The sequence below is a fragment of the Symphalangus syndactylus genome, chromosome 8 (assembly GCF_028878055.3).
Source record: "Symphalangus syndactylus isolate Jambi chromosome 8, NHGRI_mSymSyn1-v2.1_pri, whole genome shotgun sequence".
Taxonomy (NCBI): domain Eukaryota; kingdom Metazoa; phylum Chordata; class Mammalia; order Primates; family Hylobatidae; genus Symphalangus; species Symphalangus syndactylus.
In genome coordinates, this window is record NC_072430.2 from 135580682 (window position 1) to 135604630 (window position 23949).

The 23949-nt window shown below is 53.8% G+C and overlaps 1 protein-coding gene across 14 annotated transcripts in view; it reads right to left on the reverse strand.

The window, feature by feature from the left end:
- Positions 1 to 23949, reverse strand: part of GPR55 (G protein-coupled receptor 55) — a 53593-nt gene that overhangs the window by 13883 nt on the left and 15761 nt on the right. For 2 of the 14 annotated variants that reach the window (XR_010122248.1, XM_055290936.2), the window contains exon 1: positions 4260 to 5030. The exons of 2 other annotated variants lie outside the window; for them this stretch is intronic. The gene's annotated coding sequence lies outside the window, so the exon portion shown is untranslated. Of the gene's footprint in view, positions 1 to 4185; positions 5171 to 23949 lie in introns of those variants that run through there. 10 more of the 14 variants (XR_010122247.1, XM_063645305.1, XR_010122246.1 and 7 more) reach the window with 9 other exon arrangements.

Sequence of the window (23949 nt, forward strand, 5' to 3'; positions counted from 1 at the left end):
TGGAAATATAATGTAGCTGGAGCCCTTAGTGCCCCTCCTGTAGAATATCCACGATCAAACAGGCAGAAATGTGAGCTCTGAACAACCCAATTAACAAGGTAGACTAGCAGATCAGGGAGAAGTGCATCGTAAATCAAAGGTCTATGCTCTCTTTAGAAGAATAGAAGTGTCTTTCACAAAATTCGTCCCATTCCCGAGCACAGGCAAGTCCTCAACAGCAATGGCGATTTTACACTCCTCATTCTCAGACCACAAAGAAAATAGCTGTTAGTTGGTCCTGACCACTTAGCTGCAGCGCCATGATATTAATAACATTTAATAGGCATTTCTATGCATTCTCTTCCGCAGGCTCTTAACGTGTGAGTCAGAGACAAAATCAGACGTACATTGCTGAAATATTGGAAAGAAACAATATTTATACACAAAACACAAACGCAGTCACCACTTAAATGAAAGTGGGAATTAAAGGGAGAAACGAGGTGAGCCAAGGCTACACTTAGAGATCCTGGAAGTGGAGTGGGAGTGACCGTGGCCAACGCACAGCTCTGATCACCCTGGGACCCAAGGCTGTCTGTCTGTAGGGGCTGAACTCGGAGGGGCTAGGGAACCACAGCATGGGAGAAGACGCAGAAAGGCCTAGAGATACTCCTAATCCCTAGAAGGAAAGACCCAAGGGCATCCATCCTCCGGTGCTCGTGGCGTGTTCCACCATAAGACTTCACAGGGTCTGCCGGGCGCGGTGGCTCACGCTTGTAATCCCAGCACTTTGGGAGGCCGAGGCGGGCGGATCACGAGGTCAGGAGATCGAGACCACGGTGAAACCCCGTCTCTACTAAAAATACAAAAAATTAGCCGGGCGTGGTGGCGGGTGCCTGTAGTCCCAGCTCCTCGGAGAGGCTGAGGCAGGAGAATGGCATGAACCCGGGAGGCAGAGCTTGCAGTGAGCCAAGATCGCGCCACTGCACTCCAGCCTGGGTGACAGAGCGAGACTCTGTCTCAAAGAAAAAAAAAAAAAAAAAAAAGACTTCACAAGGTCAGAAAAGGAATAAAAGGAATGGGTTCCAGGTGCTGCGGAAAGCAAACCTATCTCGCAGCCAGAGTGTCTGAGAGTAGACAAAGCAAAGCAGCCTCGTCATGTGGAGGGCTCTCTGTCACCAGAGGTATGCAAGCAAAGGCAGGGCTATGTTCTTATCCAGAGTGCTGTAGAGGGAATTCATACACACAGCCGTGTCTTACTGAAGGGTGTTCTTGTTTGTTGATTTTTAACCCTGAAGTAGAATCTTCTTTCAATACAAGGCTGTTTTCCAATGTTTGGTGAAAAGGAGAGAAAATATGTGATGTGTGGAAAGAGACTGGGGTGGAGCGCAGAAGCCTTGCTTCTCCTCCTGGCTCCCTCTGCTTAGGGGGTTCCGTGTCATTTCTTCCATCCTCAAGGCCCTGCTCAGCCCCGAGCCCGGAGCCCTGGCCTCAATGTGCTGATTTGTTTGTTTGTTTGAGTTAGCATCTTGCTTTGTCACCCAGGCTGGAGTGCAGTAGCACAATCAAGGTTCACTGCAACCTCAACTTCCCAGGCTCAAGCAGTCCTCCCACCTCAGTCCTCTGAGTAGCTGGGACTACAGGCATGCATCACCACGCCCAACTAATTTTTTTATTTTAAAATTTATATTTATTTATTTATTTATTTTTGAGATGGAGTTTCGCTCTTGTTGCCCAGGCTGGGGTGCAATGGTGTGATCTCGGCTCACCACAACCTCCGCCTCCTAGGTTCAAGCGATTCTCCTGCCTCAGGCTCCTGAGTAGATGGGATTACAGGCATGTGCCACCACACCCGGCTAATTTTGTATTTTTAGTAAAGACGGCGTTTCTCTATGTTGGTTAGGCTGGTCTCGAACTCCCGACCTCAGGTGATCCACCTGCCTCCCAAAGTACTGGGATTACAGGCGTGAGCCACTGCGCCCGGCCTAGTTTTTTATTTTTTGTAGAGACAAGGTCTCACTGTGTTGCCCAGACTGGTCTCAAACTTCTGGGATCCAGCAGTCCTCTCGCCTCTGCCTCCCAAACTGCTGGGATTACAGGCGTGAGCCGGAGCACCTGGCCTGTGCTGGCTCTTAACTGCTGACTCTACACATTCTGCAGCTGGGATTCCCGCAGCCGCCAGTGGTCCATGGTAGCCTCATCTGCCCACACCTTCAAGGATCCAGCGTCCCACTTGCAGCAGCCCTGAGGCTTTGCCTGCGCAGCTGAGACCTCGAAACCCAGCTATGTGGCTCCACACCAGACCTACTTTTCTTCCCTCGGTGGCCTGGACTTTCCAGAGAACACAAGCAACAAGAAGATCACAACCCTAAGGAGGTGTGCAGCTGAGAAGGTGGCCCTTCCTGTAGCTGCCAGGCTGTCATCTGCGTAGAGCATTGCAGCGTGAGCCACCTCAGAGATGGCAGGGACAGAGCCTAAAAAAGCAGCATTGGCACAGCCACAGGGATGGATTTGAGGAGCCTTGGAATGCTCCCCCCAAAATGCCGCAGTTAGAATACACAGTGTATCCACCACTAACACCATAGTGTGAATAAAGTCATCCGCCTGAGCCTGAGCTGGGCTTCTGGGGGCCACGATAAAAGAAGGAACAGGACACAGAGGGGACAGAGCACATGACCACAGCCTCCCCGATGCCTGAATGTTGCTGGAGCTTGGGCGGGGGGGTTGGAGTGGGGCTGGGAGAGTAGAGGGGCCGGCTTGGGGAGGTGAGAGGTGGCCAGCTGTGTGCTCATTGCTCTGCGATGGGAACTCAGGACACTCCTAGGAGATTGCCCTAATTATGCCCATTTTACAGATAAGGACAGTAAGGCTTAGAGATGCTAAAGATTCTACCCAAGGTCGAAAAGGCCATGAGGGACCAGCTGGAACTCATGTTTTGAGTCTCTCCTCCTCCCTCACCCTGGCCCCCATCAGCATCACAAGCAAGAATCTGGGATCCAGGAGCTGCCAAGGCCCCTCCTCACTTCTCTGCATGCTCATGCTCCTCTTTCCCCTTGGACTCTCTCCTCCACTGCTAAAAATCCCACCTCTGCCTTGAAATGCCCACTTCCCGGATTCACCCACATCATGCGATGTGGTTTTCCCCGTGCAGTCCTGAGTGGGTGCCATGAAAAGTCCTCTGTGTATCCCAGGGGGAGTGTGTCCCTGCTGTCCTCCAGCAACCCCAGGACCAGGACCATGTCCCCTTCACCTTTATCACTGAGCCTCACACACAGTTTGTCCTTGGGAAGGTCTTACTGCATGAAAGAGGGGGTGAAGAAATGACAGAACAAATGGCCAGGTCTGCTGCAGCTCCACAGTGACTGGTGCTCCCTTTAGAGCTGGGACAGCCACTGAGAACCGAGGGTAAACCTTGCCTTTCACAGAGCTGTGGGCGGCACTTTGCCCTGCCCTGTCCTCTCATCCCCACTGCCTCGGGCAGCACAAAGCCCAGGTGAGGTCAGGCCAGCCAGACATGTCCTGACTTTGTGTTCTCACTCTCAGCGAAGAATCTAGAATGTTCAGGGTTCTAAGGGCTGCTGTGTCTTCCCACCCAGCCTCTCCAAGAGACACTTGGCTAGGGTTCGAGAACAATGCAGCTATAATATACGATAGCAACCAGGGCACTCCTCCCCATCATTTACTGCCCTTGAGCGCCCCGTGAGGAAGAAACCACGTATTGCCTCATGCCCCAGAGAGGTAAACGGAGGCTAGAGAAATTACGCCGCTGGTGAGTGGGTGAGCCTGGACTCTCAGGCTCCTTCTGGTCCCCAATAAGCACTTGCTCAGGGCTGCAGGATGATCCTTGAGAGTGTGTCATATCGGGCGCTTGGTGGTTTCCCAACAAGATTCCGGGGAATGGGCGGCGGGCTTGGTGGAGGGTGGTGGCACGTGAGCTACATGCCCCGGGAAGGCTCCCAGGCTGCCTATGGGGAGCTTTCCCCACCCGACATGATGCTGCAACCCTGACTCAGATCAGGAGGAAGTTGAGGGTTCGTAGAAAAATGTCATTCGTAATCGGGGACAAACCAGGTCTGCCTGCCGCTGCTGCTGTCACGGAGGCTGCCTGGAGGCTGCCGCTGCCCTGACACCTGGCACTGCTCGCTGAGTCGGGACAGGTGTGCACAAAGCCCAGGCCCACACAAGCCCCACTGATCTTAGGAGAGTTACCTGCAGTCCACAAGAGCAAGGTCAGGTTAAAGGCTCCATGCCTCAGTTTCTCTAAATGGCCCAGAGGCTGTTACCTGTTGGTGGTCCGGTGCAGCTGAGAGGGCTGAGAGATGTCATTTCTCCTCCAGGCCTGGCTGACAGCCTGCTCTGGGGAGAGTCACTTCCCCTCTCTGGGTCTTGACTTCCTTGTGAGTGAAATAAAGGGGTGGGACCAGATGCTCTTTGAGGCGCTCCAGTGTCACCCTGTCTGGCCTAGGGGCTCTTGCTCTGGGGTCTACAGAGAGGCTGTGTGGAACTAGAGTGTGGACGTGGGGAGCAGTTTCCAGGAGGAGGGTCTACACTCTCCTGCCCTCTTGGAAGTTGTGCACGCCCTCCTCCCGCAGCTCCAAAAAACAAAACAAAACAAAAAACCAAAAAGGCAAAAATCACACTGCATGCGTCAAGGCCTGGGAAGCCTCTGGAAGACGAAGCCTCCTACGCACCCCAGACGCCCTAACAGGGTCACCACACAGGAGCAGCCATTCTCAGCACCTGACAAAGGCTGTCATGGCTTCCAGCACTTCGGGGGTTTAGGATTTGAAACTGCTGCCCACAGAAAGGAAAGGAAGGTGGTGCTATTTAGGACTTGCAGGTTAGGACTTGCGTGCCCAGCCTTGGAGGAGACCTCAGCCACTGCATGTGTGTCTGCAAGAATGGTCAGTGGGGCCCCACAGGTTCCCCAGCCTTGGCTTCTCTGTTCCAGGCCTGCACAGAGATTTGGGGAAGCCTTGGGCCTGTGGCTTCCTAGGGCCCTGCAAGGAGAGACTTCCCTGGCATCTCCCACCTTCAGGGCTGGGAGGGCTGAGACTCACCCGTGGGCCTGGGTGGCTCCTAGCTGGGAGCCCTCATAGATTCCAGCCCATCAGGAAAGTCTGGGCTGAAACCTACTCCGGCAGATGCAGCTCCCGTGCCCTGGAGGTGCTGGGAGGCCCTGTCGGAGGACCAAAGCACAAGCAATTTTTAAAAGCCATGCGTGCTGGGACTTTCAGGTGTCTACAGGAATAGAAACTACTCCTGGGTTTTTTGGGTGATTCATCCAACACATGGGTCCCCTCTGTAAATAACAGCTTGCAAGTCACCGTAGGGGAACCACCTGGCCCTCTGGAGCCGGGTCTTCCCACTGTCTGGTGAAGAGGTTGACGGAACCATGACAACTTTTAAGCTGTCACCTGGGTTTGTGCGATGGGTAGTGCCAAGTCCACTCCCTGCTGCAGGCCGTGGAGCCCCAAGTTGGCCTGCGTGCCACGACACGGCACTGGGCAGTCCTGCCCCAAGCGAGGCCCCCCTACTGGGCCACCAGCCCAATCTAAGCCAAAGACTGGCTACTGGGCAAGGTGGGGCAGCCAGGCCCGCACCCTGGGTGCAGGAGGAGGCCCGGAGCCTGTCGGGACAGCAGCAGGGAGGAGACACACCGGTGTCTGGCACCCACCTCCATACCCAGAGCCTGCAATGTGAGGCCCCAGGAAGGCATTCACACTGAGTGGCCTGCAGGGAGCAGTGTCTCTGCTCAGCCCCTCCTCAAAGGGAGCCTTGTCTGCTTCCCATTCTGGCTTTCTGGCTACCTTCTTTTTTTTTTTCTTCTTTGAGACAGAGTCTCACTATGTTGCCCAGGCTGCAGTGCAGTGGTGCAATCTTGGCTCACTGCAAGTGATTCTCTTGCCTCAGCCTCCTGAGTAGCTGGGATTACAGGCTTGTGCCACCACGCCCGACTAATTTTTTTTTGCGTTTTTCGTAAAGACGGGGGTTTCACCATGTTGGTCAGGCTGGTCTGGAACTCCTGACCTCGTGATCCACCCACCTCGGCCTCCCAAAGTGTTAGGATTACAGATGTGAGCCACCGCTCCCGGCCCTGGCTACCTTCTTTTAAGAAATGAATATTTCTACTTTATTGCTGTTGCGATATTTAAATTTTTAAATTTTTAAATTTTTGAAAACATGCACATGATTCAAATACATATGTAAACACATATAGGAAAATATCTGTCCCACTCCTAAATCCAGCTCTCACCTACCCCCCAGGGCACCACTGTTAAGTTTCTTCCAGAGTTTCTGTGCCTGCCCGTGTACACATGAACTCTTATTTTCTCCCTCTTTTGACACAAAAGCTAGAGCACTACACGAGCTGCTCTGCGGTAGAAGGCATTGTCCACCTCCCTCTCCTGTGGGTATCCCTTGGATACCTTGGGGGATGTCCAAGGTATATGGGGGATCCCTTGCCAAGATACATGTGTCCAGAGAGACTGAAAGGTTTGAGCTCCTAAGAGCGAGGCAAGGCAGGGACTCTCCCAAGGCCCCACCCTACGGCTCAGGCCTGTCCATCCGGCTTTTCGCCTCCCCTTGCCACAGCCCTGGGGAGTCACAAATAGGAAGACCTTTCTCAGAAAATTTCCCTTAAGCCTCCTGAAACTTCTCCCCCTACTCCTGCCCACCCTCTCACCATCCAGAATAACTTGGAGGTTTTGGGAGCCTGGGCAGGTCCCCGCCTGTCTTCCAGACTGGGAGCCCTGAGTTGGGGGTTTGAGGGCACACACCTTTGACTTCACCAGTGGGACAGCTTCGGCGCTTCAGGAACCAGCTTCTTCTAGGGCAAGGAACAAGTGAATGTGACTGTGTTTACCAAAGAGTGGGTCCAGGATAGCTGGGCGCTCACCACATCCTCCCCTGAGCTGGGCTAGGCAGCTGGTGAAATTCGCTCCTTCAGCAGCCAGAGGCCCGGCCCTGCCCTCGTGGGCATCCCTTCCCTCCAGGGGGGAAACCTGCCCACCAAGGGCTTTGCAGGGTGACCAGTTGGCCCAGAGTTGTGCAAGAAGTGCTCCCGAACCTGCCCCAGAGAGCTGGTCAGGGAACAGGGGCAGCGACAAGAGCTGAACCCTAAGAGACACGGGGAGGGAGGAGGATGCTGGAGGAGGGCAGCCCAGGTGCAGGCATGGGCAGGAGGGGCACAGTGTTGGTGAGGGCCCGGGCACCCTCTGCACCAGGGTAAGGGGGGAATGGCAGGTGCCGAGGCTGGAAGCTGGCCAGGCAGGAACCAGGGGCACGGGCCGCCCCAGGGTCCCAGGGAACACATGCTTGGCACAGGAGCAGCATGTGACAGACCCACTGGGGCAGCAGGGGTTGGGTTGGGATGAGGGCACCAGCAGCCACAAGAAGGAATGAGGGCAGGAGTGGGGGCGTCAGGGTGTCTGAAAGAAGGGTCCAGGACATCTGAGGCAGCCGGACTCTGAAGATAGCCTCAGCAGGTCTCCGGCCGCCACTCCCCACAAAGCAGCTCTGTCAGCTTGGGCTGGTTGCCTAACCTCTCTGAGCCCATTTCCCCAGCCACAAATTGGAGTTACACATCCATTCAATCAAAAAATATTTGTGGATCATCTCCTAGGGACCAGGCAGTGGTGGTGAAGACAGACGACAGTACCTGTCTCAGAAAATGTTGTTTTAGGGGTAAGCGCACCCAGGAAGTGCCTGGTACTCAAGCGGTGACTGAGGCCCCCATTCCTCGTTGATTTATGCCTGCCTTTGTCTCCCCTACTGGGTCTATTTGAAGGAAAACAAAAAAAAAGCAGTAACATTGATAATGGGACCCTCATGATCCAAGGAAAAGGGGTCCTAAAAAATCAGAGGAAGCCCCAACAGAGAGAGGAAGGCAGGGGAACTCAGGAAGAAGAGGCAAAGAGAGGAAGATGAGCAGCACCTGCCCCCACCCTCTGCTCCAATCCTCCAGGTGCGACCTGGAGACAGACTCAAAGAGTTGAGCTCCAAGAGCTGGGCTAGGCAGGGACTTGCCCCAGGCCCCATCCTATGGCTCCCCATCTGGCCTCTCCCCTCCCATTCTGCCGGGAACACTTCTGTTCCCAAGCCCCACTTATTTATTTTATTTTTTGTAAAAATAGAGATGGGGTTTCGCCATGTTGCCCAGGCTAGTCTCGGACTCCTGGACTCAAGCCATCCCCCACCTCGGCCTCCCAAAGTGCTGGGATTACAGGTGTGAACCACTGCATCCGGCCACCAAGCCCCACTTAAACATTGAGCCCAGATGACTCCCCTGCACGGTCAGCTGGGTGCCATACCACACGAAGCCCGTTCCTGGAGCCTTTGCCAAGTCCCTGAGGACTGACACCCTGTCCCCTAGGTGTTCACAAAGACAAGAAGGTGCGTGCCCCCAAGCCCCCCAACTCGGGGCCCTGATAATCCCCTTTAGCAATTGAAGATATCTGGCCTCCTTGAAAGTGGGCCCATGGTGGCTGAGGTCAGTGACGCTTAATGTCAAGGCAGGAGGGAGTAAAACACGCAAGGGGGCAGCAACTGTCCAGAATGCAGCCTTCCCCTCCCATGTCACCCCACATGCCCCTCTGTCACTCACTGGAAATGTAACATCGAGGTTACAGGAGAAGGTTGCAGATGCTCAGATATCTGTGCCTTCTGTTCTTGTCATGATCCAGCCAATTATTTTAGAGCCACCAAGCTTCTCCCTGCAGTCATCCTGCCCATGGCTGTTGATGGCCCTGATGGGGCTTGGAGCCCCCAGAATGTGCAGAAGTTGGACAAAGGTGATCTTCAAATGCAATGGTTGTCTTATCACCGAAAGCCCACGGCATCCAGAGGAGGCCCTTTACTACGAAGGTTACAGAGACCTGTGGTCTCTGTACGTCGCAAGTTTCCCCTGCTGCCAAATGCAAGGAAGGAGAGAATTCTGGAAGCCCACCCTGCCCTACGGCTCCCCTGGCACATGGAGCCACTGAATGTCTTGTGAACATTAAACAAATGCTTCCAAGTGAACACCTCTGGCTCTGTCTCATCCAGGTCCTCCCGAGGCCCTCCTGAGGTTTGGCGCTCAAGGGAGCAGAGTCCTGGGCTAAACCCTGGCAACAGCTTCCCAGCATTCCCTCCACTCCCGCCGGGCAGCCAGGACCCCCCCGCTGCCTCCCGCCTGGGCCCTGGGGCCAGGAGTCAAGGAATGAGGGGATTCTGCTCACCTCTGAGTACCCGCTGTGGCCTCCCAGCAGCCCCCTGTCCAGGCCACCAGTCACAGCTACTGAGCTACACTTGTTTATTTCTCGGGGACACGGGGATAGGAGTGTGAGCAGATGGTGGACCCTTTTGAAATATTTATCTTCTTTTATGTTTCCTGTTGCATAAAGTGCACTATTTCCTTTGCCCACATGCCCATCAGGAGCCTAATATTCTGTTTTACACTTTAGCTATTGAATTCTTCTTACGTGTTGAGTTTTTTCTCCCTACTTCATCCCTTCCCACCTCCGCTACACACAGACATTTTTATCTTTGGGTTTTTTGTTTTGTTTTTCTTTTCTTTCTTTTTCTTTTTTTTTTTTTTAGACAGAGTCTCACTTAGGCTGGGGTGCAGTGGCATGATCTCAGCTCACTGCAACCTTCGTTTCCTGGGCTAAAGTGATCCTCCCACCTCAGCCTCTCAACTTCCTGGGACTACAGACACGTGCCACCACGCCTGGCTAATTTTTGTACTTTTGGTACAAAATACAAAGGCACTGAGAGGTTTTGCCATGTTTCCCAGGCTGGTCTCCAAGTCCTGAGCTCAAGCAATCCACCCACCTCAGCCTCCCAAAGTGTTGGGATTACAGGCGTGAGCCACTGCGCCTGGCCCATTTTTATCTTTGTTTTGCGGCATGGAAATTGTTAATTGTGTCCTTTGTCTCCATGAATTATCTTGTAGCACTTAAATAATGAACATATCTTCACCCTTCCATAGTTTGAGTAACTAGGACATTCATTTTCTTCCTGAAATTCTTTTATTTAATTCTGATTTTTAAAAAGTGTATATTGGGATGGAAGATAAAAATTCTTCTCCAATACTGAAGGGCTGACAGGTGAAGGCTATGGGGAGGTCCCCACCTATCCTACCTACCCGCGACTCCCCCGGGAACTGTGCCAGCACTCACACCCTATTCTCCTGCAAAACGCTTTGTCCTGAGAGCATTACCCCACATGCAGAGCTACCACCTCTGCTCTTTAATGCCATCAAACGTCTTCCAGGGCACACCGCACTCCAGTACCTGGCTCGGTCTTCATCTCCACCCCAAGTCCTCCCGACCCTTCAAGGAGACGTCATTGCCAGTGGTGACAGCTCCCTCCAACACTGACCCTGCCTGTCCTGAGGACCACACTGAGGGCGGTACACTTTACAAATTAAGTCTGTTCATTTTCCAAACACCCTGGGAGGTGCAAATGATCAACAGCCTTGTTGACACAGGAAGAAATTGAAGCACAGAGGGCTGGAGCCCTGTGTCCAAATGTGCACCACGAGCTTGATGCAGAGCTGGGGTTGGGCCTAGGAGATTGTACCTAGAGAGGCCGATTTCTACCTGTCCCACCTTGCTGAATCCTCACCAACCCCATGAGGGAGGACCCTCGGGCACCCCCACTTTACAGGGTGGAAATGGAGGCATTGAGAGGTTTGGCAACTTGCCTGATAAGCCCACTTGTTAAGACGCTGAGCAGGAACACAGTGCACCTGCTGCCGCCACAGGCCCCAACTGCTGCATCCATGAGGGCCCCACTTCACAGTCTGGCCTCACGGTGCGACCTCCTGCTGCTCTCAACCCTGCTCGTTAGCCCCATCCCCATGAGAGCATGCGGGGCCCCTCTGCTCCCCTTCCTTCCACACCCTGAGTGGTGCCCCACTCCACTGCCCAGGGCATCCCCGGCCCAGTCCACTCCCCTGCTTGCCCACTCCACCCCAGCCCCTTGAGCCTATGGACAATGCTCCAAGAGCCAAAGGGAACCATCCAAATGGCAGTCTCAGGGCACTGGCACCCCTCACCCCTTCCCTGGTGTTAGGGCAGCCCCAACCCAGCCCAGTCCCGTCGAGGCCACTCCACACCTCAAGGCCCCTCCTCCAGCTCCTCACCATCCCCAGACAGCCTGGCCTCCAACTTCACAGAAAAAAATCTCGGTTCTGAGGCGTGAAGCTCCAGCCCCTTGTCCTACAAACCAGTCGCGGTCTGCACCCAACCAAGTGACAAAGGTGTCTCTGCTGCTTAGAGAAACACTTCCACGCCACCAGCCCGCTGACCTCCTCTGGGCGCCTGCCCAGCAGGTGGTCACAGCTGTTTGTGGGAGGCGTCCAGAGGGCAGGAAACATGTTAGAGGAATTCACAAGATTAAAAACTCATTCCCTACATAATTGGTGCTGAAGGCAGAAAATTACTACCAGCTGGATGGATACTGTTTCTATCATCTAAGGTGACCAGAAGTCTTAATTTATGTATTATATCATTTTAAAATTATGGAGATTTCTCTAAAGGTACATTACATTCTGTTACATAATGCACATAACGTTACATGAAGGGGAAGCTACTATGGAAGGAAAGTCTTCAGTGTTCATTAAAATAGTTGGATCTACACCTTTTCTAAATGAAGACAGCATGGGTGTGAATGTTTATACGATAAAGGTACATAAAGCTCCGAACCGAAGGACATGTTCATTACAAGGACAGTCTCCATGTGGGGCTCGAAACCGGCCAGGTCCTGCCTCTTCCAGCTGCCCAGCTGTGTCTGCATGAGCCCCAATCTCTTGCTTCGTGTCTGGCCATCATCCTAAACCAGGCCTCTCCCCCACTCTCGCACCACCTCCTCGCCTCCTGTGACAAAGCACACCCTGTTCTAGCCGAAGCTCTGCCTGAGACTGCCTCCATCAGGGCCTCAGTCTCCACATCTCTGCAGCTGTGCTACCGGCAGGACTGCTGCTCTCTCTCTCGCACGCACTCGCTCTCTCTAATTCTCTACATGTGAGGTCACAAGGACAAATCCTAAGGGAACAGAAGCAGGACTGAACTCTGACTTCAGTGCCCCAGGATCGTGTTCTCACTCTGATCATTGGCAACGAGGAAGGAAAAATGGGTCTGCTTTCACCCGGCTGCCCCCAGCCCACTCCTTTCCCTGCCCCTTCCCTGCCTATTCCCCCTTCCCTGCTACCCTCCATCCCTGCCTTCTGGTCCTGTGCCCTGTCTCCTCCTGTGGGCCTAGCCAAGCTCCCATCTCTCACTGGCTACCCACTGACTTTTTGGAACCTGGAAGGCCTGCTGCCTTGCAGGCCCCTGAAGTCCCCTGCCCCGCCCAGCTCCCCCCTTCCCTCCGCCCTTTCTGCCTGGCCTCCCTCTCTGCTCTTCACTTTCCTGTGCTCTTGACTTCTCTTCTGGCCTTACTCTGGCCTCCAGCCACCGCGGCAGACGGCTCCACTGCCCCGTTTCCCTCCCATCCGTCCACCGCCTCCTCCACCTGCCCTCCCTTGGCCCTTGCTGCAAACCATCCCCTGGGGCCCTAGTGTCCCTGCCAGGGGAAGTCAGGAACCTACTGAACACAGGCGGGCAGCCCATGGTGTGCAGCTGCTAGGCAGCCTGGCAGGCCCTCAAGGAAGCCCCCATCTCCAAGGGAGCTCTCAGCCACCTGGGGACTGGCCTGTGGCAGTGGGTGGCTGTCCCTCCTCAGGTTGGTCCACAGGCCAAAGAAACTAGAGCAACCTCCTTTTGTGTCCACCCTCAGTCCCCTCAGGCTTTCAGAACGGCCATAGAGGTGGTGGCTGGACTCAGGGGACTCAGGGCCTCTCTCCTTACAGGGCTTGCCTCTTATCCAGGAGCAGTGGCCCCGGCACTGGCAGCATTCCCCACTCCTGGAAGTCAGTGTCTCCAGGAGGCAGTGCTGGGGCTCCCTTGGCAGGGCAAAGGCTGCCTGGGTGGGGGCAGTGACAGCAGCGGGATGAAGCTCTGCTGTGGGGGGTGGCGGACGCAGGATGCAGGGGCTGTGTCCGGTAGGAGAGGCATTACCAGGTCTTCCCCAAGAGCTCAGCCTCTGAAGTTCTTGACTTCAGTTTCTGAGGCCACATCTGCAGTCACCCCAAAGCTTCTGGTGTCCACCCCAGAGGTGCTGGGTCGGGCTGTGGTCACTTCCTGCCTCCCTCTCCTTGCCGCTATTGTCACCTGGGGTCAGGGTGCTTTCCTTGCCCACCTTTTCAACCCTCCTTTCCAGTGCTAACAGACTGGACTGTCCCCCAGGGGCACTGGCCTCGGCATATGGGCCGCTTATTTAGAGAGACCCCTCCCTGCACTGGCTGTTTCTCCACCTGCCCCTACAACACAAAAGGCTGACAGAATATGGTGATTTCTAACCCAGCCCTGGCTCTGGAATCACAAAACCTAGGTCTGCATCAGGGCCAGCACCTCTCTGCACCTCTCTCACCAAAACTGTGGAATGAGCACCGGGTACCGATTCCAGGTTTCTGTTCCCCGGCCTCTCTCCGACCCCAGCACAGCCGCTCTTTCTGCCCCTCCAGGATGGGGGTTAGTTCCAGGGACCAAATGTGAGATGACCGCCTCTGTGAACAGCACGAGTATCCACTGAAAGCCCCAACCCTGAGCTCTTGGTCCCAGGGGAAGGAGGACACAAGTCAGAAGAACCAGGGACAGCCGGCCTGACCCAGCCCAGGTGCTTAGCAAAATGCTTAGAGCCCGGCCGCCTCCCTCCTCGGGGCCCACTCCATGCTGGGGCCTGTGGTAACCTCTGGGCAGGAGTCAGCCTTCCCTGGGGAAGGTTAGCATCCGGGCGCCTTGGGGTGGCCCTGTTTGCTATCTGGGGTGGGGTGAGGACAACCATCTGTTCTGGTTTGCCCAGGACGGACGGAACTCCTGGGGGGACACTGGACCTTTGGTGTTAAACCTGGATAGTCCCTAAGAGTGAAGAGCCGTCACTGCAGGTGGGCAAGGGAGCTTTGGGGATTGAGCCCTCTCTTCAGTCGGGGTTTCCCACCCTGACTCCACCCACCAAGGAAAGGCTTTGTCCTGTTGGGTTGGGCTTCCCCCACCCCCACCCAGGACCCCTGCATTCTGCTGACTGTGCCCGGGGTGCCCAGAGCCTCTCTGGCTGCCAGGACACACATGGGTTACCTCCTTCCTACCACCTGGACAAGTGACACACAGGCCCCTTCATGCCAGAGACACACGGGTCTCAGAGGAAACGCCTGGGATGGGGGGCACTTTTCCTCTCCCTCAGAGATGGCTGGCAGGACCCCCAGCCTCAGCACCATCACGGCCACATTTCCAAGAAAAGGCTTCTGGCGCTGCGGTCAGACAAAGGGGCTGTATGTTGGTTCAGGCTGCCTGGAACACATGAGAAAAGGGGCCTCAGGTTACACAGAGGCAGGCGCGTCTCAGGAACTAGAGTGTGTGGTCTCAGCCCGGCAGCCACTCCCAGCCCCAGCGCAGCCTCCTGTCTGGATGAGGGGCCCAGGGAGCGAAGGCTGACGGGCTCCATGGACCTGTTTATTATTTTCTCCATCAGGAAGTCTTTCCTTCTGAAGCTCCTGGGGGCCTTGAGTGAGTGACTTGCTTTGGCTGTAAAAGGGGTTTTGCCCAATTGGTTGAGTCCTAGGGTCTCGCACAATCGTGCTGTGTGTTGTGGTCTTCCCTCAGGCTTTCACAGGCTCACAGCCAGAACTGTGTGCACCCATCCAGATGTCAACACACGCACACACCCAGAGATTCACATGTGCACGCCCTAGATGGATCATGGGGCAAAATTCAAAAGTAGATGCAGCCCTGGGCTCTGGGATTGGGCTGGGAGGAGAGGGGTTCCATTTTGGACCAGAGGGTATGGAATACCAACACAGGGGAATGGAGATACGGGTTCAGTATCCTTTGTCAGAAACGCTTGGCAAAAGAAGTGTTTTGGATTTTGGATTTTTTAGAGTTGGGAATATTTGCCTTATACTTACTGGCTGAGCATCCTAAACCAAAATCTGAAGTGCTCCAATGAGCATTTTCCTTGAGTGCATGTTGGCACACAAAAAGTTTTAGATTTGGAGTATTTTAGATTTTGGATTTTTGGACTTTGGATGCCCAGCTTGTATATACTGGGGAGTCATCGGTATCAGGATGATGGAGGAAGCTTGAAAGTTTGTAGGAAATTACATGCAGTGTGAGAAAATAAAGAATGAACTCTGGGGAAGAGAATATTAAAGAGGTTGGCAGAGAGACTGGAATGCACAAAGATGGAAAGCAGTTAGTCCGAGATAGGAGAATTGCAAAAGCCAAAGGAAGATTCCAGACAAAGGCTGGCCAGTATGTGAAGGAGGCTTGAAGGTAAGCCAGTGGCCAGCACTGAATCTTGGCAGAGGAAACCAAGAACACTGATATGGTTTGGCTGTGTCCCCACCCAAATCTCATCTTGAATTGTAGTTCTCGTAATCCTCACATGTCGTGGGAGGAACCTGGTAGGAGGTAATTGAATCATGGGGGCAGTTACCCTCATCCTGTTCTCATGATAGTGAGTGAGTTCTCATGAGATCTGATGGTTTTATAAGGGGCTTTCCCCACTTTGCTTGGCACTTCTCTTATGACGCCATGTGAAGAAGGACATGTTTGCTTCCCCTTCCACCTGACTATAAGTTTCCTGAGGCCTCCCCAGCCATGCTGAACTGTGAGTCAATTAAACCTGTTTTCTTTATAAATTACCCGGTCTTGGGTATGTGTTTATTAGCAGCATGAGAATGGACTGATACAAACATCCTGTTGGACAGCAGCAATGTCCACAGAGGTTCTGCCTGCAAGAGTGGCTCAAAGGAGACCAAGGAGAGCATCCAATATGTGGATTTAGGCTCATGAAAGGTAGTTATCTATAAAAACCCTTGAGGCCAGGATGATCCCCAGAGATAAGTCTGGTGACAGTTGTCTTAACACAAAAATGAATTATTAGAATTTCTCTTGAGTTATTACTCAAGTTGTCAAAAGCTGACTAAGTTGTTTGGTTGGAGGCTAAGGGGAAAGTAATTTATATTTATGATTCTTTTTTTTGTGCTTTTATACCAAGGAATAGAAGTCAGGACTCTTGATCTAACCTGAGCCAGATTTCCTACGTCAAATACTGTTTCCCTAGTCTTCCTCTTACCTCCCTAGTTGCTTAAGTTTATTAATAAACTTTAAAACACAATAGGCTTCCTTGAATAAAATGATTCTGATTTTCAGTTGGGCTGTACGACTGGAAACACTAAGTAAAAATGTATTCTAGGCCAGGCACAGTGACTCACACCTGTAATCCCAAAGTTTCGGGAGGCTGATGTGGGAGGATTGCTTGAGGCCAGGAGTTTGAGACCTACCTGGGCAACAACATAGTAGGACCCTGTCTCTACAAAATTTTTTTTAATTAGCCAGGTGTGGTGGTGCACACTTGTGGTCCTAGCTACTTGGGAGGCTGAGATGGAAGGATCACTTGAGTCCAGGAGTTAGAGGCTCCAGTGAGTCGTGACTGTGCCAGTGCACTCCAGTCTGGGCAAGAGAGTGAGGCATTGTCACTGTCAGAGATGATAAATTCCTTTTCAAAAAGCTTTAGGTCCCTGTTCTTTGTTTCTTAGGACCAACTTCCTTGTACTTCCTTGCCTCCTAGCTACCTGTTCTGTAAACAACCCTCCCCACCTTTGCCGCACCCAGACAACTCCAGACATGCCTTCCCCCCCAGTAACGGGCAGCCTCTACCTTCCCACCTAATTGACCCTATTCAATTTTAAACCTTAGCCAATGGGGTTAGCTTAGATTGTGTGGTCCAACCCCAGCCAGTGGGGAAAAGACATAGCAGTAAGAACTAATTGCGTTAGGAATAAAAACCCCTGCCCTACCCCACTCGGTGTGCTCTTGTGATTGTGACTGGCGCAAGTTGCACCCTTCTGCAGAAGTAAATTGCCTTGCTGAGAGAGCTTTTTGCTGGAGTGCTGATTCTTCTTTGTGGCACTGAGCATTTATTTCCAACAGTCACCAAAAAAATGTTATTATGTGATAAATTGTGATTATTTGTTTTGTGGATTTGGGGTAAACATGTAAACCACTGAAAAAAGTCTTGCCCTGGCTCATTCAAAAAGACAAGCAGTAGAGACCTCATCTAGAAGAATGTTTATGCTAATTTCTGTAAACTACAAAACACAGATGCTGCCACAACCACCAAACAGAATAGAGCAAATTTACTCAGTAGAACAAGATATTTAAATCTAAAATTTGGGGCACAGTGGCTCGTGCTTGTAATCCTCACACTTTGGGAGGCGGAGGCAGGAGGATTACTTGAGCTCAGGAGTTTGAGACCAACCTAGGCAATATATTGAGACCCTCATCTCTACCAAAAAAAAAAAAATTAGCGGGCCATGATGGTGTGCACCTGTGGTCCCAGCTACTTGGGCGGATCACTTAAGCACAGGAGATTGAGGCTGCAGTGAGCCATGATCGCACCACTGCACTCCAGCCTGGGAGACAGAGCAAGACCCTGTCTCAAAAAAAAAAAAAAAAAGAAAAAAAAGGTTAGACTCATTCTCATACTAATAATTGGGGGTTTGTGTAAAACATCACATAAAAAGAAGCCAGCCAGGCAAGGGGCCCCTTAACTGCCATTTGAGGAACTGAGGCCATCAGGGTGGGCTTTATATGGAATCAATTTTCTTTAAAAGACGATGTGATACCTTTTAGTCCTTCTCAACTATGTAAGAAATACAATCAAAGTTCTCTTTCTGTAACCAGATGACCAAAAAAAAAAAAAAAAAAATGATTGAGCCATTCCTACAGAATCTGGTCTTTTACCATATTTTTCTGTGAGATGGTTTTAACAAATATTTTATATTGCTTAGAAAAATATTGGTATTTCCTGATGTCTCTTCACTTGAAGGAAAGACTGGGGCAGTTTGACTGGGGCTGGGGATGCTGGGATCAGAGAGTAAATAAAGATCCCAGGTGCTCATTTGGCTTAACTTCACCAGCTCCGGAAAATCCGAGGCTGTCCTGGAGGCTGAAGCAGCAGGCAGGGCAGGGCTGGAGGAGGCTCAAGGAGCCGGGGCCTCTTGTCCAGCCACTGGCAGAGGCACTGGGGCAGCCATGTGGGCTCCATGGCATCTCGGGACCTTGCCTGTTATGAAGGATGTCATTTAGGGTAGGAGACAAAAAGCCTCTAAACCTCATTATTTGTTCATGAGAGCCTCGAGTCTAACTGCATCTCTTCTGGGTCTCGGTAAACAACTCCAGGAGGGCCTGGCCTTTTAAAGAGCTCATTAAACATTGTCCCCAAGTAGTACTTCAAGAAGAAAGTCAGCTGCAGTGTGGCTCCCACCTTGCCCCTGGGGCATGGAAACATCTAGCACAGAGGGCTCCTGCCATGTGGCCAATTCTCGAGATGGAGACTGAAGAGGCCGGCTAGCCAACAATGAGCACTCGCCACAACCTACCCTAGACTTGTCCTTTGTCCCTGCAGCCCTGGGGCCTAGGCTGAGCACAGAGAACGAAGAGATCCGCTTTGCCCCAGTGGGCAGAAGGGCTGTGGAGTTCTGGGGGCCAGGGCTCTTTCCAGTGGCTCCGAGGAGCTGTGCCATTGATCTCCTTACTGGGGTGGGCATGGCACAGCTCTGCCCGCAGTCAACGCTGTCTGAGATGGTGGTGCCTGGGGGAGCTGGGAGATGTCGCAGGTCATAGAAAGAAGGGAGGGTCTTCAAGGGTGGGGCAGTTTGGAACCAGGGAATGACAAGCCCTAGATGCTTCCCAGGGAAGTTTCCAAACCAGAAGGGGTGACGGTGGTCTGGGGGTGTTCTTCTCGGAAGTGGCCCACTTTGTTGCCCTGAGAAGTTGGCATCTCCCGGCCTGCCCAGCTCCCTGGGCTGCAAGAGCTGGAATCTCATACCACTGGCTCCCTAGACATGCTTGGGGGGGTCTTCTAGGGCACCTGAGCAGGAGGCCAGAGGATTCACAACCCCTAAGGAAAGGTGTCTGTGGGTTTCTGGCAATAACAGGGCCAGGTGTGTCCATGTACCCCTGGAGAAGGGAGAGAGCCTGGCCTGCAGGCCAGTGGTTGCTCTAAAGGGAACAAGGAGCCCAGATAGGGCCAGGTGAGGAGATAGTGCGGAAGTTGAATGGCCAGCCAGCATCCCCAGGCACGATGGGTGGAGGAAGTCCTTGTTTCGGGAGGAGGGCCAGTGCCACCATCCCTCCCCACCCAAGGGCAAGCAGGCTGCAGCCGGGAGAGCCAACCACAGGCTGAAGAGATGCCACACCCCTGGGAGACAGGGTTATGTTGTGGGGGGACAGCTAATCCTCCCACCCCGGGCATCTTCTTGGCCTGCCACTGCCACCCCCAGTAGGCCCAAAGTGTCCTGCCAGGCACCAGAAAGAGCCAGTCCTCCCGTCCCTGAGCTACGTGGCCCCTCTGGAGTCCTGCGATGCTGGGACCTGAAGGGTGGATGCAAATGGCTTGGGGCAGCTACAGCCTCCCAGGAGCAGGCGGGAGGCCCTTCAGCCTGCGCCTGGACCAGGGCCCAGCAGCCAGATGGAGAAAGTGAGGAAGGGGGCTAACCGCTCATGGGGTCTCAGTTGGGGGGTGGCGCTTACACAGCCACCTCCCTCCTGGCACCCACCCTTAGCATTAAAATTCAGAGCTCAAGGCTGGGGTTTCCTGACAGGCTGCGTTCCCTTCGTAATCATCTGCAGATTCAAGGCCATCAGTGGGAGGGGTCCAGGCTCCCTGGGCCCAAAACTGCTGTGAATTCTGAAGCAGCCCCCTGAAGATAGAGGAGGGTGTCTCCAGAGTATCAACTCGTCCTGCAGGAATGCGCTTATCAAGACTGAGAAGTCTGCAGGGGCCGAAGACAGAGTCATTCTGGGCCCTGACACACACCAGGCTGTGCTTAGGGAGGAAGCAGTCCACACTGTGCCTCCTTAGAGTGGGCAGCGCCCTGTGCCCTGTTTGTGAGCTCTCGGGGGTCACTGGGCCAGGACTAGCAGCACCTGCCTCCCTGGGGGCCCATGCTGCTGCTGGGTGGCCGCCTCGCCCCAGCTGGGCAGGTTGAAGAGTATGAAAGTGCTGCCTGCGTTTCTGGCCAGTCCAGCCTTTCCTTGCCTGCCCTGGGTGGGAAACGGGAGTATCTCTGGCTGCGCCGAGGCCTGCAGGGAGGAATTAAGAAGGGGTTGGAGGCCAGGCGTGGTGGCTCACGCCTGTAATCCCAACAATTTGGGAGGCCAAGGCAGGTGGATTGCCTGAGCTCAGGAGTTCTAGACCAGCCTGGGCAATACGGTGAAACCCCATCTCTATTAAAATACAAAAAATTAGCCAGGCGTGGCGGCATGCACTTGTAGTCCCAGCTACTTGGGAGGCTGAGGAAGGAGAATTGCTTGAACCTGGGAGGCGGAGGTTGCAGTGAGCCAAGATCACGCCATTGCACTCCAGCTTGGGCGACAGAGCAAGACTCCATCTCCAGAAAAAAAAAAAAAAAAGAAGGGGTTGGAGGGCCCGATGCGCGGATGCCTCCAGGCTCAGAGAGAACCCTCTAGACGCTCCATCCAGCACCCCACAGGAGCCCACAGCCACTCCCAGGGAGGCTGCAGGAGTGCGGTCCTGACCTGGCTGGCTGCTGGTGGCCAGCGCAGCCGCCTTCTGAGCGCCCAGAGTCCACAGTGAGCAGGGCCCTTTGCTGGAAGAAAGACAAGCACCAGGAGTCCCCCAGACTGAGCATAGCATTTGAACCTGAACCCAAGGTGGTATCCCGCGGGGCCTGCCCCCTCTCCCACACCCAGGACCCTCAGCCTGGGCTCTCCATGGCCACATGTGTTTCTGCCTCCTCTGCCATGGTGAGCTTTGTGCCCACCACTTCCCACACTCAGTCTCCTGGCCTACCCTCCCTGGGACCACCACCTACCACCTCGTGACTTTCCTATTTGCAATGCTCTCACCAAGCAGAGCTGGACTGTGGCTGGAGGAAGCTAAGGGACAAATGAGGTCCCAGTCTCGTCTCTGGCTCCAGGTCACATCCCCAGTGACTCCCTGTCCTTCAGGTCTCAGGTTGAACGTCACTCCCCCAGGGAGGCCTTCCCTGACCTCCAACTCAACTCGGGGTCCCCTTTATCGGCTCATGTCATGCCTTCATCTTCCTCCAAAAGTTGTGCTTTTTAAATATCTTAAACATTAAAACATTTCAAGTATTTGCTTGATATCTATTTGCATCTTACATTGTAAGATCTGAGGGATTCTGTCTGGTCTCTTTAATAAATATTTGATGAGTTATTGACTGATCATTGAGAGATGGCCCTTTGTTCTCCAGCCCAGGGGTCCTGGACATTCTGGGATCCAGAGTGGAGGGGAGACTGATGCCCGGGGGAGTGGCCCCCTCTGAGCTACCCTCCCTGTGATGGGGGCTATACTGGGCCTTTTCTTTTCTGAGCAATTTCAGAAAACACTTTGAGATCAAAGTGAATGTGACACAGACCAGAAGGGGCAGGAAGGACACGGTCAGAACCAAAAGAACAGCAGGAATCTGTTCAGAGGGGCCACCCCCACACTCACACTCCAGGGCTGGGCAGACCTCTGAGAATGCCAGAAGGTCACAGAAAGGGGGCCCAGGACAGAGGCAAGGGCCTGCCTCCTTCTCCTGCCTCCTTCTCCTGCCTCAGCCGGGCCTCCTGGCCCTGCCTCCCTCAGGGAGTGTCCCCAGCACAGCAGCTGAGAGAGAGAATTCCTTAGTCCTCAGGGGCAGGAGTCCCAGACCAACCCCACAAGGGACCCAGCCACTGCCCTCCAGCCTCCATTCCCCATTCAGGCCCCCAGGACGGTTTGCAGGAAGGGCCAAGGGAGGGCAGGTGGAAGAGGCAGGTGCGGGGGGAGAGCGGGAGGGGGCAGTAGAGCATCTGCCCTGGTGGCTGGAGGCCAGAGAAAGGCCAAAAGGGAGGTCAAGGGCACAGGAGGAGTGAAGAGCAGAGAGGGAGGCCAAGCCAAAAGAGCAGAGGGAGGGTGGGCCATGGGGGAAGGGACTTCAGGGGGCTGCAGGGTGGCAGGGTCCAAAGGCCAGGGGCAGCCAGTGAGAGATGGGAGCTTGGCTGGTTGAGAAGGGCCCGATGGGGAGGGTGGGCACCAGACCCAGAGGAAGGAACCCCCCACTCCCCACCCCCCACACCAGTCCACAAGAATGGGGTAAGGGGAAGAGACATGGAAGGGGCAGGAGAAGGGGCAGGCTAGGGACAGCTGGGTGAAAGCAGACCCATTTTTTCCTCATCGTTGCCAATGAACAGAGTAAGAGCATGACCCTGGGGCTCTGAAGTCAGAGTTCCATCCTGCTTCTGTTCCCCTAGGATTTGTCCTTGTGATGAGAAGAGAAGAGAAGAGGAGAGGAGAGGAGAGGAGAGGAGAGGAGAGGAGAGGAGAGGAGAGGAGAGGAGAGAGGAGAGAGAGAGAGAGAGTGGAGAGAGGAGAGAGAGAGAGATAGTGGAGAGAGGAGAGAGAGAGAGAGCGCTCTCTGTAGCACAACTGTGCCCATTGTAGAGAGGTGGAAACTGAGGCCCCAGCAGAGGCTGTCCCGAACAGTGCTTGGGCTAGAGCCAGGTCAAGGCCCATTTACATCCAGAGCCAGACTGTGTTAGCAGGATAGCATCCTGGCTGGCTCCCCGCCTAGAGACTGCCCGAGAGCTTGGCTGGCTATTGCCTTCCAGAGCAGCCCCTCCTTCCTGTGCACCTCCTCCTCTCTCCCACTAGCCCCTCCATGGAGGGCCAAGAAGTCCAGCCAGCCCTGGGCGTGGGTGCTAAGAGATGTCTGGGCTTAGGAGTTTCCTGGCAGGAGCAGCAGTACCCATGTTTGTCTCCGGGCATCCCCAGCCGGGGGGCCAAGCAAGAGAGGCAACAGTACAAGAGTAGGTCACGGAGCAAGAGCCTGGAGAGCTAACAGCTATCCCCGTTCAGGGTCTGATGGAGTTTGGGTGTTGTCCCTTCTAAATCTTATGTTGAACTGTCATCCCCAGTGCTGGAGGCGGGGCCTGGTGGAGTGGGTTGGATCATGGAGGTGGATTTCTCATGAATGATCTTGCCCCATCCCCTTGGTGCTGTCCTCTCAGTAGCGAGTTCCTTCTTGCGAGATCTGGCTGTTTGAAAGTGTGCAGCACCTCCCTACCCCTCCTCTGCTCCCACTCTGGCCATGTGAGATGCCAGCTCCCTCTTTGCCTTCTGCCAAAATCGCAAGCAAGTTCTTATCAGAAGCAGGGCAGATGCCGGCACCACACTTCATATAAAGTCTACAGAACAGTGAGCCAATTAAACCTCTTTTCTTTATAAATTATCCAGCCTCAGGTATTTCTTTATAGCAACATAAGAATGGCCTAACACAGGGTCTGTCTCAGGGAGGGGCCCTCGGGCTGTCCGTCTTCTCCCTAGCCCTAGCCCAGGAAGAGGACCAGCAAGAGTAGTCAAGCGAGAAGCCTCTCCATGAAGATGCCTTCTGCCATTCATTACACACACAACAGCATCTTGGTCCAAGATGCTGGGTCCCGGAGAGGACCTCAAGGAGACTTCCCAGGAAATTACCCACCACTGGACATTGGACGGGGCAAAGCTGTGGTGTGGAAAGGGGCAAATCCACATCCCTCCCATGTGTGCCCACAGGATTGTCCCCGGGGCTTCCATGAGCTTGATGACCCAGAAGCTACGGTCCTGCACACGTGAGTCATGACCTGACAGCTGTGCCTGCTTCACCAGTGTAGAGACTCGGATCTCCAGGCAAACCCCGGAAGTGTGGAAGGGAAGGGGAGAAAGCCTGTGGAGGGAGCTGTAGGAGCCGTGGTTTCCAGTAACCATCGTGGGTTAGTTCAGAGGGAAATGTCCACAGCAGAGATGACTGTGACACCCGGCACAAGATTTAATTCTCAGAGTGAAAACGAGAATGCCGTGTCTCTGGGAGCCCCCGGAGAATGACTCAACAGTGACGTC